A 14773-nucleotide genomic window follows, 5' to 3' on the forward strand; every position below is an offset into this window, starting at 1 on the left:
TGAATATGATTAAAGTACATTGTATGCATATATGAAATTTTCTAAGAATTAATAAAAATATTATATTGGGCTGGAGAGATGGCTCAGTGGTTAAGAGCACTGGCTGCTCTTGCAGAAGACCTGGGTTTGAATCCCAGCATCCACATGGTGGCTAACAACTGTCTGTAACTCCAGTTCCAGGTAATCAACACCCTCTTCTGACCACTACAGGCACTGCATGACACAAGTGCACTTACACATATACAGGCATAATGCTCATACACACAAAATAAAAATAAATAAATCAAAATAAATTCAAGAAAATATTATATTAAGAAAAGAACTTGGTGTTCAAGTTAGGAAATTCTAATTCTTTTAGTTTTTTGTCTTGAGTCCTCAAAATATAATGTTTTTGCTAGGTGTGGTGGCACACACCCATAATCCCAGCAGTCTGGAGGCTGAGGCAGGAGGATGGTAAATTTTGTAAGTTTGAAGTCTGCTTGGGCTACACAGTAAGGCTATCTAACCCCACACCCATCACATGATTCCTGACACCACTACCTTTTTTCAATTAAAAGCAACATTTCAGCTTGGTGGTAGAGTGGTTATCTGGCAGGCCTGAGGCCCTGGGTTTGATCCCCGGTACCAAAAAAACTTGAACAAAAATAATCCGTTTACACTGTTTTTATTTTGCTTTTTTCCCCACAGATACATGTTTTACTTTTAAACTACAGAGCACCAGCACTAAATTTTTTCGACTCTAAGGAGGACATAATTTCATATTCAGCCAGCACAGCATTTTCAGGCTTACCAATTAAGTTTGCAGGAGTTATTATTACCCTTCTACTTAAAAATCTCTCCTACCTAGCTAAAACCACAGAATGCAATTGAAAGCCTAGACAGAGGTGAGGGGAGCAACCGCTCCAGCGAACGAGCCTGGGTGCTAACTTTGGAGAGCCCCTCGCCTCATCGTGCAGCATGTTTATAATTAGGACTCGCACACAGAAGCTGTGTTTCCACCTACCTTGGACTTGGACTTTCGCAGTGATTACATTTGGAGTTCAGTTTTGCCTCGTAATCTTTGTTGGCGCTCACACTGAGCTTGGCCTTTCCTGGTTGGCTCCATCAAACAATAGAAGTAACCATTTGAAAAGTCCAGCAAGAGGAGTGGGTTTTAGAACCGCAGCAGCCAAACTGATTCACAGAGTTGGCCTCCTTCCCGGGGAGAGAGACGCTGCTTGTTGGAGTAGAAGTATTTATCCTGGGTGTGAGCAAAATGGAGAGCCGGCTCTCAGGCCACCCTGCTGCCAGGTCCAACCAAGCCGGGCAAGGACATTCTGAGCATGAGTGAGTGGTAATAGAGGTGACTTCTGGGCTGAAGCGAGCCTTGAATGAAGTTGGTACATTCAAAGTTGCCATAGAAACCCTGTTGGAATGTCCTCACTTCTGCAGTTGATTTGATGTTTAAATGTTAATGTCTTTTACATTTAATGATATACAGCATAGAAAATAAATACGAGAGGAAAAAAAAATGTACTGCAATGTACATTACACATTGAATGATCTTCCAGAACTAAGTCGCCCTGTCCAGGGGACCAAGGGAAGAGATAGTAGAGTTGCGGCCACTGGAGTTGTTGCGAAGACTGCATGCCTTTGCGTCAACCCTGCACTCTGAAAGGCCCCGCTGTAATTCAGCAAACCCAGCTTGCACTTGAAGCCAAATGATATGCAAAGATGCCTTTCAATAGCAAACCTCACTGAGGAGGAAAATGCCAGTTAGGGATGGTGAGACAGTTCAGTTACTATAGTTCTTTCCCACAGATTGAATTTTACCCCTCAAGGCCTGGGAGGCTCTTTTAAAAATGGTTACATTATCAATTAATCTATAGTATGTTTCAAATAAATATTTCTAGTAACTGGGACAAAACCCAGAATTTGTATGGCTTGTACCTAAATTATCATCAGCGTTGCAAAGCAGATGCAAAGTGCAAGACGGGGCGAACAATCCCACTGTAATTTGCCCAGTAACATTGTCTTAGATCTAATTAGTGCTTATGCAGATCCTTTACAAAAATGTGAAAACTGCACCAGGATGTAATTGTTTAATGAATTTAGTGCAAAGCACATCTGCATAAATTCCATTTTAGCTGAAAAAACTAAGTTCAACCGCTATTTGCTCCAGAGCCAAAACATTGTGAATTGTGCCCGATCTGCTGTAGCCTTGCTCTGCTGGCTTGGAGATTTCAAATAAATACTACAAAGTTAAAGCCTCCAGCTGCAGACCAGCCCATCTGTAGATGTTTGCTATGTTTGGCAGTATCCTAGAACTATTGTGCCTTCCCTTGCAAAAAAAAGGGGGGGCGGATTTTGTCAGAAAAGGGGGGGGCTTGAAATATTCATCACCCAGAAAAAGTTTTGAAATTGAATCTTACCTACTTAAGAGTGAATTTTAACTCTTGTTTCTATTGAGTCTCATTTGTAGACTGGAAAAATATTCTTTCCTCTCTTTGTGCCAACATTATGTTTTGTTGAAAAAAATCATAGAAAGTTGAATTTGGATACAAGTTTCCTGAAATCAGAATTTGAACTTGTCCGAGATTTTACTTGACCCATGAGCAGGGTTTAAATACAGAAATCAGTAACTTCTCCAAAAAGATATGCATTAGTTACCATGTGTATGTGGCTGGCTAGAAATATTCTGGGGTTGTTTTTATTTTGTTTTTCTTTCTTTGTTGTTGTTGTGTTTGATTTTGACTTCTGTTTTTTCAGATCCAGCAGATCCTCATACAACAGAGTATGAAGCACACAGAACACCACGACCGGCCAAGGTGTAGAGAATAAGAGACTGCAGCACACATGTCCCTGGGTAGGACTCCTATATTAATTCAACCTCACCCACCCACGGCTCAGGAAACATTTCAGAAGAGGGAGCAGAAAGATTCTAAGAGCTAGGGTTGGTACATGAAGATAAACAGAGGTTTTCAGGCCTCTGGGAACTTGCTGATACGAACTTGCAACAATGGTGACAGCATGCTTAAGACCCATGCTGTGACTGGGTGAAGACGAGCTGATCTTAAAGGGAGCGACTCTAGACAGGCCGACTAGACTCCAGTGGATGAACTTACACCAAGGGACATCTGGGTACAATTGCTTGACTGGAGGACTTTCTTTTCCCCCTACAGGTAAAAGTTATGCAGTTTGGGAGTCTTTTAGATAGACCCACTGAAGGGGTACCCCAATCACCTCACCCTGCATCCCTGTTCAGCGTGGAAGAAGCCAGAGCTGTCTGAGACCCTATTCCCTATCTGCAAGTTCGGTAACCTCTTCAGAGGATGGTATGATAAGAATAGGAGGTAGGAATTGGCTAGGCAGTTAGGGTAAAAAGACCCCAAAGAAAGGTAGCCAGTTTCTTGGCTAAAAGTCAAAATGTCCTTGGGCCTCTTAGCAGGGTCAGTTCCTCCTGGCTGGGCGTGGGGTGGGGACATTTGTGAACTGACTGCAGTCTCCACATCCTAGAGGCTGGAGTAATGGTGCCTGAGCAAGGACCTTGGCAGTGAGCCATCACTCTACCATATCCATACATATTTTAATCTACTTATTTGGCATAACTTTGTACCAACCAGAAACAATGCCTGCATTCCTATTATGTTTTCCTGGACGAACTACAAGAGGAAGGCCAGTGGGATGAAGTGCAGAAGCTAGTCGTAGGACTACAACTGCTACCCATCCCTCCATCCCACCCGTACCACATGGCCTTCTCCTTCAGCTGGCACCTCTGCTGACACAGGTGACTTACCTGCTAGGGTAAACCTCAGCCTTGTCCTGAGCCCCTATCATCCCACGCTTTATAGATTGTGCAAGCTGCACTTGTCTATCATCAAAATGTGTCAGATCCCAGCATAGGTCACCTGACGGTAGGCTTCTTGTCCTTTGCCACACTGTATAACAGCAACCCTATGGCCTCTTGCTGATCAGAATCAATTACTGCTGCTGGGGTGGCACCTCTTCTCCTTGCACAAGGATCCTCAAAGAACTGGTAGCAGAAGGTGATTCTTGCTCTGCCCCCTGGTGGAAACACTCTGACTTAATAAAACCATTTTAATCCACCAATTGTTCCAGCACTTAGTTGGCCAATAACAGGAGTCAGCTGGTATCACCTGGTAAATCATATTTCTATTTGGTTGGTTATTCAGTCTGTAGTAGATAGTCTACTATGTTAGCATGCATGAAGCTCCGAATTCCATCTCCAGAAATGCATACCAGCAAGTTAGCAAGCACTGTGGGTAAAGATCTCTCCTCTTTATACCCACCCTTGCAGTGCTAAAGCTACATGCCACTTTCCCCAAGTCGTTGTCCCTGTGTGTGAGCGTGCATGCATGCATGCATGCATGTTTTAAAAAGGGTCTCATAATGGAAAACAGGCCTGCCTGGAACTCACTATGGAGCCCAGCTGGCCTTAAACTCACAACAATCCTCCTGCCTCAGACTCTCAAGTTCTGACATTTACAGACAAAAGACAGCATGTTTAGCCAATGCTTCTGACATTTCTAGTCTCGTTAGGCCTTAGCCTAGCCTTTACCACCGTCCCTGAGTCTCCACACTGATCACTTTCTTTTCCTCAAAAGTGGATGATTAAAGCCAGGCATGGTGGCACGTACCTTTAATCCCAGAACTCAGGAGGCAGAGGCAGGGAGAATCTCTGTGAGTTCAAGACCAGCCTGGTCTACTTAGCAAGTTCTAGGTCAGCTGGGGCTACAGAGAGACCCTGATTCAAAAAGACCAAAAAAAAAAAAAAAAAGAAAGAAAAAAAAAAAAGAAAAAAGTGGATCATCAAGCACATAATCCAAAAATCCTCCTGTTAGGAAGAGGACTTTCCTTTGTCTTTTAAAGTCACTCCTAGATGTGACTACCACACAGTATCTGTACATTTCAGGTTTGTATTTACAAACTCATCTGACTCCTCCATGAACTGCCCTTTTTCTTTCCCCATTAGCTGGCCAATAAGAAGCTGTGCAGTCCTCATTATCCTTTAGGTGATTATCTTAGGTAAGAGTTGAGGGACAGAAGCTGAGAGCTGACATGAGGGTCTGGACCACCTGCTGCTTGAAACTTCCTTTTGCCCACTCACCCTCCTCATGCCTGACTGAGATGTACCATTTCTGTCTAGTGAGCGTTCCTGGGCCCTCCTGACCTTATGACTTGATGGATTGGACAGAATTCAGATTATCATGGGCAGTTTGGCCACATGGTCACTTGATGTCCCTTCTTAGGCATTTCATCTCAACCGGACCCACAGGCATGCCAAGAGCTATTCTTTCAAATGGTACATCATTCTCTGCTGCAGATGGCATGGCCTTGCTCCAGAACCCTAGAGGTCTTCATTGTGAGTCTCCTAGCGGCTTGCCATAAATCCCACATGGCATCTTTTCCCACCACAGATACCTCAAATCACAGAGGGTCTGCTTGCTATGGGGTCCAACCATGGACTGATTATATCATCACCTAGTCCTGACACAGAGCCCCTCTTCCTCCTTTGGGCCCCACTCAAAGTGGACAGCCTTCCATGTCACTTGGTTAAAGTGTCAGGATAGCATTTCTTTTTTAAAAAATATTTTATTTTTTTCTATTTTATGTGTATGAGTGTATTGCCTGCATGTAGGCAAGAGCACCCATATCAGGCAATGCCCTCGGAGGACAGAAGAAGCCATTGGATAGAAGAGGCCATTGGATCCCCTGGAACTACAATTATAGACAGTTGTTAGCTGCCATGTGGATGCTGGGATTCGAACCCGGGTCTTCTGCAAGAGCAACCAGTGTTCTTAACTGCTGAGTCATCTCTCCAGCCCCAGGATAGCATTTCTAAGTGGAGAAATAGTTTCTTCCAGAGCCCAGACATGCCTGCAAGGCCACATGTTTCCTTCTTAGAGAAGGAAAGTGTAAAATGCAACAAGGTGTGCTTTACTAAGTATCCTTAGATATGGCAGGCTCCTTAGTCCTGGTAGGGCTTATCTCTTGTCCCTTGGAACATATTGTTATCAAGGTCTCTAATTACTAGCCACATCTCATTCATGTGGACATATTAATTTAATACCAGCAGACAGATTTCCTTAAATGCACAGATAGTCTTTTTGGACTGAATTATTACAGACAGCACGAGAGTTAACACAGGGCAAGGCATCTAGTGGTATCCACTTCTTGTCAGTGCAGACTGCTTCTGATTGTCTTGTGACAGGAATGGAAAGGCCACTGACTCTAGATCCAAGATCATTTTTTCTGTGCTCTGCAAAACATTAACAGACTGTGTCTATAGTAGATACTGGGTCTATTACTATTTGGTTTGTAGTTCTAGTGCCCTTCAGAATCTGCTTGGCTTCTGTGGGGCTGAGACTGGTGATGAGAGCTGTAATTGACATCATTTCCCCCATACAATACTGACTGATCACCATTTTCCTTAGGGTGTGATGTTGCTTTCATTGTTATTCAGTCTTTGGGTCAGGGGAAGGAACAGTTTCAAAGCCTTTTCATTTGCCTTCTTTACTTTGGTCTGTGACTCTACAAACTCACAAACCAAAATCATCATGGAGTTCTGCCAGAGACCAAGCACGTCCATTAGAGTGATGTATTCATAGACTAAGGAATTGCCCACTTGGTGGGTTTGCTGATCCAGTGAGCAACTATGAGTCAGCCCAGGTCTGGATTTCTACTTATTACAGGCCTCCCAGATACCCCATTCCACCAGGAGAAACATGAAGATGCTTCAGACCCTGGGGTGGATGGCAGTAAACTCAAAGCCTATGCTCAACAAGCCTGGAACTATGTGGATTGCCTGAATAAAGATGCAAAGGTCCCATTGGGGGTAATACCACATAGATTATTGTCATATGTGGTTGCTATGGTGATGCAGGGTCAATTCTCCTAAGAGCCTGAGTTCCTTTTCAATTAGTAGATGGAAGTCTGAAAACTGGCACAGGCATAGACACTAGATAAGGGATCGTGATATTTCTTGGGGCAGTTGTCATGGCCTAGTGTCCATTTATGATTTCTTTGATGTATAGATTGATCCTTGTCAATTGAGATCTATTTTGCTCCTAAGAGTGACAAGCACTCTTACCCATTTGTGTCCACCTTGATTCTGATGGCTAAACCCAACATCTGACCTTTATTATTTTGGATCTTATCCTCTGTAATGCTGTCAGGGGTGAAGTTACTTAACAGCATGTTCACTATCAAAGGCTGCAAAGGACAGCCAATCCTGAGTTTCTCAACAATGTTGAGGCCCCTGTCATCAGTGTTTTCCGTATCACATATGGACTATCCTCATGTGCCTCTGAGTACTGTATTCCTTTATACTCGGTGATGTGGATCTGGATGGTCATGGGATTTCTTTCTCACTTTGTAACACATCATCCAAGGTCTCCCATGTCACATAGTCAGTGGGTGGATTTTACAGTTAACGAATTGCACCCGCCCATTCATCTGAACCTTTTGATCTCTTGCTCTACCTGTTTACATGAGTCCTCTACTGGTTCTGTTTCACTACATGTAATTCATACTCTTCCCATGCTCCTGGGAGCAAACCTGATAGTGTATTCCCAGGGTATAATCTCCCAGGGTCCTGGCAGCATATATGTGTCCCTGACATGATGGTCCTGTATCAACAAGTTGTTCCTTCTCAAATTTTATAATTCTGTTCCCGTTAGTCCAGGGCTCTTGCCCCACTCCATACAAACTTCCTCAGCTTCTTGGGTGCATATTTGCTGGTTCCACAGTTTTGTCAGTATGTAGCCCCTGTCCTCACTTGCCAAGCCAGACATATCCTCAACTTAGTAATGTTCTGACTTGATTCTTATTGTTAATCTGATAGGGATTGGACTAGGAAGTTTCTAAGGTGGGGAAGGACCACATATCACTTTGAAAAGCAGACCTCCCACTCCCGGCAACAGCAGTGAAGGGGCATTTCTACATGTCCAAGAATTCAGAGGGATGTAGTTTTTCAGGGCTCTAGTGTGTTCAACCCAGATATTCCCAACCTCACGTTCTCTATACAGCAGCTCGGACAGTTGCTCAGTTCCTTCTAAAGGCATAGTTGATCCTTGTTGGTTGGCCATCATTATGAGACTCAGGGCAAGTCCTGGTTTTTATAGGCTATTGAGGTTATTTTATTTGCATGTCATCAATCGGCTCCAGAGCAGATAGGTCACCAGCTCTAGCCAGTGGTCTTCAAGGCGATCTCCTGGGGCCTTAGCTGCAGTCCTCTGGTAGGACAAAGTCTTGTCTGACTGTGTCACATGTACTGTGGCCATCCGCTCACGACTGTGATGACAACGGGATGAGAGAGGCCCACAACAAGGAGCTGAGCCGCTGATATTGCTGATTCTCAAAGCAAGTAGCCTTGGTCCTGTCCCAATTACCTTCTCTTTGGGGGAGATGATTTTTTTTTTTTAAATACTTTTAAAAGGAAAGTTTTAGCTACATAGAAGAATTGAGACTTTAGAGTGTTCCCACATATTCCTGGCTCAGTTTCCCTTATTAGTAACACCTTGTATTAGTATGGTGCATTTTTTATAATTCATGAGCCAATATTAATATATTCTACCAGCTCCGTAGTTTATCCAGATGTCCCTAGCTTTGCCTAGTGTCCTTTTTCTGTCCCAGGATTCCATCCAGCACATCATGTTACACGTAGTTCTCAAGTATCTTTGGACTCCTTTAAGCTGTGACACTTTCTCAGGTTTTCCTTATTTTGAATGACTTTGACAGCTTTGATTAATATTAGAAAGCGTTTTATAGGGTATCTTCTTGCTGGGGCTGGCCAATGTTCTTATGATTATTCTGGGGCCACAGGGCTTAGGGAAAAAAGCACAGGGAAAATTGACCTTTTCCATAACACTATATCAAGGGTACTATGTTAGCTTTCCATCACTATAAAAAATACCTGAGATATATCAATATATAATGAAGAAAATTTATTTTTTGGAGGTTTCAGTCCATGATCAGTTGACCTGTCATTTGGAAGCCAGTCACAAGTTAGCACATTGGGGCAGGAATGTGCAGTCTAGTAAAACAACTCACCTCATAGCCAGGAAGCAAAAAAGAAGACTTCAGGGTCCTACAGTCCCCTTTGAAGGAATACTCCCAATAGCCCGAAGACCTCCCATTGGGCCCATCTCTTACAGGCTCCACCACTGCCCAATAGCACCTCACCAGGCACCAAGCTTCTACCACATGGATAGCTGAGGGATACTTAAGATTTAGACCATAGGAAGACTGTACTTATTTGGTGATTTATTGCTGTTGGAACTGGCCTTGACCTTCTCGGGACAGTGTTGTCTATCAGGGTTTTCACTGGAAATGTAATTACCCCCCTTTCTACATTGCCCTTTTGTGACTGTGTGCAACCCATATTTAAGGGATGCTGAGTGATGATCTACCTCCTTGAGGGTAGACTATTTGCATAAAGTATTGGGAATTCTTCTGTAAAGGAGATTGGTCTTTTATTCCTTATCTGTTTATTCAGTCATCTATTTGTATCAGTATGGATTCATGAATACTTACTTCAGACTGTGTATTATAATTCAATCCTACTTTAGTTTTCTTTTAAAATTGTTCCAACTTTAGCCACTGGGAGAGATAATGCGTTTTTTAAAGTATATTTACTTTGGTTTCCTATTTCCTGTGGTCCAAAACATCTTGATACTGCTTCCTGGAAGATCATAATAAGTTAGCCTTGATTTAGTAATGTAATGTTATGAAAACTAGTTTAGCAAGATGTGTTTAATCAAACAGGCACATTTCACAAACTCTCATACCTACCCTTCTTTGTGTAGTACTCAGCCCAACTGATTAGGACAAAAGATCATTCTATACAGGAAAAGAACACCTTTGATCCCCTACTTCTGCCCAAGCACTGTCATAAACACAGTGGTCAAACGAATGATAAACAGCAAACCAGCACACACACTACACATCTTCAACCACATGTCAGATACCAGAGGTAAAGAAGCGCTTTTGTTAAGAAGGGTAAAATCACAAGAAATGAGAAAAAATACATACCAGCCAACGCCATATTTCAATACTTGACATCAGAATTCCTTTACAGAGTCTCATGTTATCTGATCACTAGCATCATCAGACAAATCTCCCAGTCTTCCTGATGGGAGTTTTCTAATCTGTCCAAAGTGAACAACAGGAACTGGAGAAATGACTCAGAAGTTAAGAGTGCCTCCTCTTTTTTTCAGAGGACGTGAGTTTGGTTCCCAGCTCACAATTACCCATAACTCCAGCTCCAGGGGATCCAACACCCTCTCTGGCCTCCATGAGCATCCCCACACAAGTGGCACACACATAAATAAAAATAAATCTTTAAAAAATGGATTGATGTAAAGAGCTCTTTGCAGGTTGGACATGTAGCCCAGTGGTACAGCGCCTGCCTAGCATATGCAAGGCCCTGAGTTCCATTCCCAGGACCACAAAAGGGGGGGGGGGAGATATCTTTCCATTTACAGGTAAATGAATTTGAGAAAAATTCAAAGAAATTGTTTAATCAGGTTTATTAAATTGCTCTACAGATCTTATTCAAATTACTGTTCATTGACTTATATCTATTAAATTACATAAAGCAAATTTGAATACCAAAAAATAAGAAAATCTTTCCCTTAGTACACAAGCCTGAGGTTCAACGTTATTTAGCTTTTCTTGCCAACTTGGATCCACACTGGAAGTGGAATTTTGGAGGAGGGTAGACCCAGGTTCTGATTCTTGCTCTTCTTCGCTTTCCCAGGTTGCTGAGTCTGTCAACCCACGTTCTCTGTAAAGCATACATGGCACCCACCTCAGGTGTTGCCTGGAGAACTGAATGGAGATCCTATTTTTACTGCTTATCCTGTTTTTGCCCTTTTGGGATACTTTATTTGGGCTACCTGAGATTTATAAATGTTTAATCTGCAAAGCACATTAGAAACCACATCACGAACATTTCAAACCAAAAGTAAGACAAGGAATAAATGCTTTTCCCAAATGTCAACTCTTCATAATGAATCTGTGAGTTTAGGATTAAACTAACACAAATGCTGTTCGCTTGGGAAAAGGGGGAGGGGGATGACATTTCCTGGTGAAGCCACAGGGTTTATTGGTTAAAGTAAAACTTAGATAATAACTACAAAATGCTGTAAAATACGTAAATACATGTACAGATCTCGGCTCAGTAAATTATTGCCAGGAAAAAATACACAAGCCTATCCCAAGTTCAGAATATAATTATTACAACAAATTAACTCATCATTGTCTAAATGTATGCACTAATTAGAGTTATTACATCAAAGTCTGTATGCCCCTTTTTGGTTGTAGAAAAAGCACTCCACCACCCAGAACTTTATTAAGACTTTACCTGCTTATGTGTTGGAGATGGCTGAGCTGTGGGGTTTCCCATGCCTGGTCCCAGGGCACTTCAAATAACACTTCTGGTTTTGAAACTGGAATACTGAGTGAGGCAGGAGAGAACCTTAAGAGGGAAGCTAGCCCCTCCTAGGAGCTCTAAAGATGGCAGCAGGTATTAGGAAGGCACTTGGGGGTGAGCAGAGGGGACAGGAGTGCCAGCATAATCCAGCATCTGAGGACAACTTGTGACCAAGGCTAGCCAAATCTCAGTCCTCCCTGGGGCCTCCAGAGCTGGGTGAGAGCAGCAGCCTGGTGGAAGGGCTGGGGCATGCCTCCAGGCTCTGCTGGAACCAGGGGTGCTTAGCTGAGTGACCAGGGTGATGGATACATAACTTGAAATACCACTTCTTTTAATCCTGTTCACAGCATTGGAAATTCCAGACAGAGTGTATTTTTATATAGGTAAAATGTAATAAAAAAGAACATCCATAGCAGGTGAGAAGAAAACGAGCCAGGAAATAACAGCTGTGTGAGTCTGTGTGTGCGTGTGTATGTGTGTGTGTGTGTGTGTCTATATAGATATATCTCTATATATAAGCTTGTATGTGAGTATCTCTGTATGTGTCTGTATTTCTGTGTGTGTATGCATGAATATAGATATGCATAAATGTGGATGTGTGGGGTCTCTGTGTATGTATGCCTCTGTGTATGAGTTTGCATGTGTGTATCTCTGTGTGTTTTGATGTTTTGACGTATATCTCTGTGTGTATGTATGTGAGTTTACATGTCTGCATTTCTGTGTATGTCTGTGTGTATGTGTATATATCCATGTATGACATGGCATTATATTTCTCTGTGTATGTCTGTGTGAGTCTATGTGTGTGTATGGATGTATCTGTATATGAGTTTGCATGTCTGTATCTCTGTATATGTGTGGGTTTTGGTATGCCTGTATGTGTGTGTGTGTGTGTGTGTGTGTGTGTAGATGTGCATGGGTGTAGATATGTGTTTCCAGTATTTGTGTGAATCTGTATTATGAGGGAGAGAGAGAGAGAGAGAGAGAGAGAGAGAGAGAGTCAGTCTATACCCATCCTCTCCTGTGGTTGTCAGGGGATAGACCAGAATTCATTTGTTCCCTCCCTTTTCCAACATCAGCAGGCAGAGCCTCTCCCTAGCCTCCAACCGCCTGGTGAACCTGATCTGGAGTCCAGAAGCAAAGGTCAGGCTCAGAGAAACTTACAGCAATTCACTCTTTTCCCAGGAGTGGTTTGGTCCAGTGCCTGAGTGATCATTTGGGGATAAGCAGGCTCCCCAACACTAGGAGTTTGCCAAGTGACTGCCGGAATCTGCAAAACCCCTGGACAAGCATAAGGAAGTAGGAGGGATGAAAATCAGTACTTCACAGTTAGATTTTGATGGAAGTAAATTTTAACATACGAAAAGGGATTTCTAGTGGCTACAGGATATTTACAGGTTTTGGAGGATGGTGATACTAAAACTTTCACAGAACTACAATTTCTAAAATGATGCTAAAATCTAGGATTCTAGCTTCTTTTTGAAGTGTATGATGTGATGATTCTGGTTCTGAGCTCTTTCCTGGGGACTTGGCTGGAGATGAGCAAAGACGACCTTCTCCCCCTGGTGATCCTCCAGTTTCCAGTGTCCCTGAGCACCCCTTTCTTGACTTTTTATTGTTTCAAGCCTGCTGGCACATTTGAAATACCCAGCTAACTTCAGCCAGCATTTTGAGCTTCCAGCCCCTGATGTACCAGGAGAGAAAAGAACACAACAGTAACAGGTGAGGGAGAAGTACAGAGGGGTGACCAAGGCGACTGGACACTCAGCAAAGAAAGCTGAAAGACTGAAGAGGGGACAAAGGGAGTCTTCCTAAAGAGCAAACCTATTAATGAATACTGCAAGTGAGATATTGGGAAATAATCCTAAGATTATTTCTTGAGAAAAAGAATTGGAGGTGGGGGGGGTTTCCAAAGTTAAATTTCTGTAGTGTTTTAACAAACCACCATAAACATGAATTAGCTAAGTTTTATAATGATGGCTTTATAAAATTTAATTAAGTCGAAGAAACCCTGGGACAACAATTCTTCCCATTAGGAAAGTATTTTTAAATTACCCCAGATCATTTTTCCCATGTATAGTATAGCAAGGGCCTCACATCAATTGGGCATATTTCAGTTTCTGGAAAAAAAGAAAGAACCCACTTGGTGTGTATCTCCTCATCTTCAAAAAAAATTAAACGCAAGTCCTGGATATTAGAATTGTAAAAGAAAAAGTAAAAAGAGGGAGATGAGTGTAAATGAAGTTATCAAGTAAAACAGCCTAATTTTATTTAAACTATTCCATACAGGTCCCCAAAGCTCTTAAAATTTAAGACTAAAAAATACTGTAAATGAGCAGGAGCCACATGTGGCCAGAGAGGCTGACACTGAAATCAGCAAGAAATGGCTTTTTTTTACCCTCTTCAAACAAAAATGAATTGTTTTGATGAATGAGAATTCTTTAATGAATTACCAAATGACATGCCAGTAATTTTTTCAAAGTCAACCAGAAAAAGTTTTCATTTGTCTTTTGTTCAGCAACAGCTACTTAAAAATAATAGAAGGTCAGGGGCTGGAGAAATGGCTCAGTGGTTAAGAACACTGACTGTTACTTGAAGAAGACCCGGGTTCAAATCCCAGCACCTACATGGCAGCTAACAACTGTCCATAACTCCAGTTCCAGGGGATCCGACAGCCTCTTCTGTCCTCCTCAGGCATTGCACAACATGGGTGCACTTACATACATGCAGGCAGTACACGCATACACATAAAAATTAAAAATAATAAATAAAATATTTTTTAAAATAGGTCAAGGCCACCAGGACAACACTTTCTATTATGGCCATGGAGAGGAAGGATGTGACTATACCAAGTATAAGAAGGGGTGAGGCTGTCCTGCAACTGCCAATCTCCCTCTCACACTTATGCACATAGAGATGTATATGTGGTGGCATTCTGTGACTTTAATTGGACATCAGCAGAGTCATGCATTGGGTCAGTGTGAGTGTTGGCTGGTCAAGGATCATGTGGGGGATACTTTGGGGGGTGGAGGAAGCTGAGTTAGAAAGAGCAGGAGGGAATTTGAGGGCCATAGCAAAAAAAAAAAATAGTAATTACAATGTCTTATTCCAAAGTCTCAAAGGTGTCTTTTTCTGTGTTCACACACACTTCACTGCTCACACCAAACGTGCCACCCAGTTCTCCAGTTCTGGTGCCCAGTTCATTTTATCCAAATACTAGCTTCCTGAAGTTAATTAGCATAGGCTTCCCAGGGCTAAGGATGAAGACCCACAACATTGCCCTCATTGCAGGTGCCAATTGCTAGCTTTGTATAGGCCTACAAAACTTCTGGCTGGCTATAA

Source organism: Nannospalax galili, unplaced genomic scaffold, assembly GCF_000622305.1.
Source record: "Nannospalax galili isolate Female #2095 unplaced genomic scaffold, S.galili_v1.0 scaffold543, whole genome shotgun sequence".
NCBI classification, from domain to species: domain Eukaryota; kingdom Metazoa; phylum Chordata; class Mammalia; order Rodentia; family Spalacidae; genus Nannospalax; species Nannospalax galili.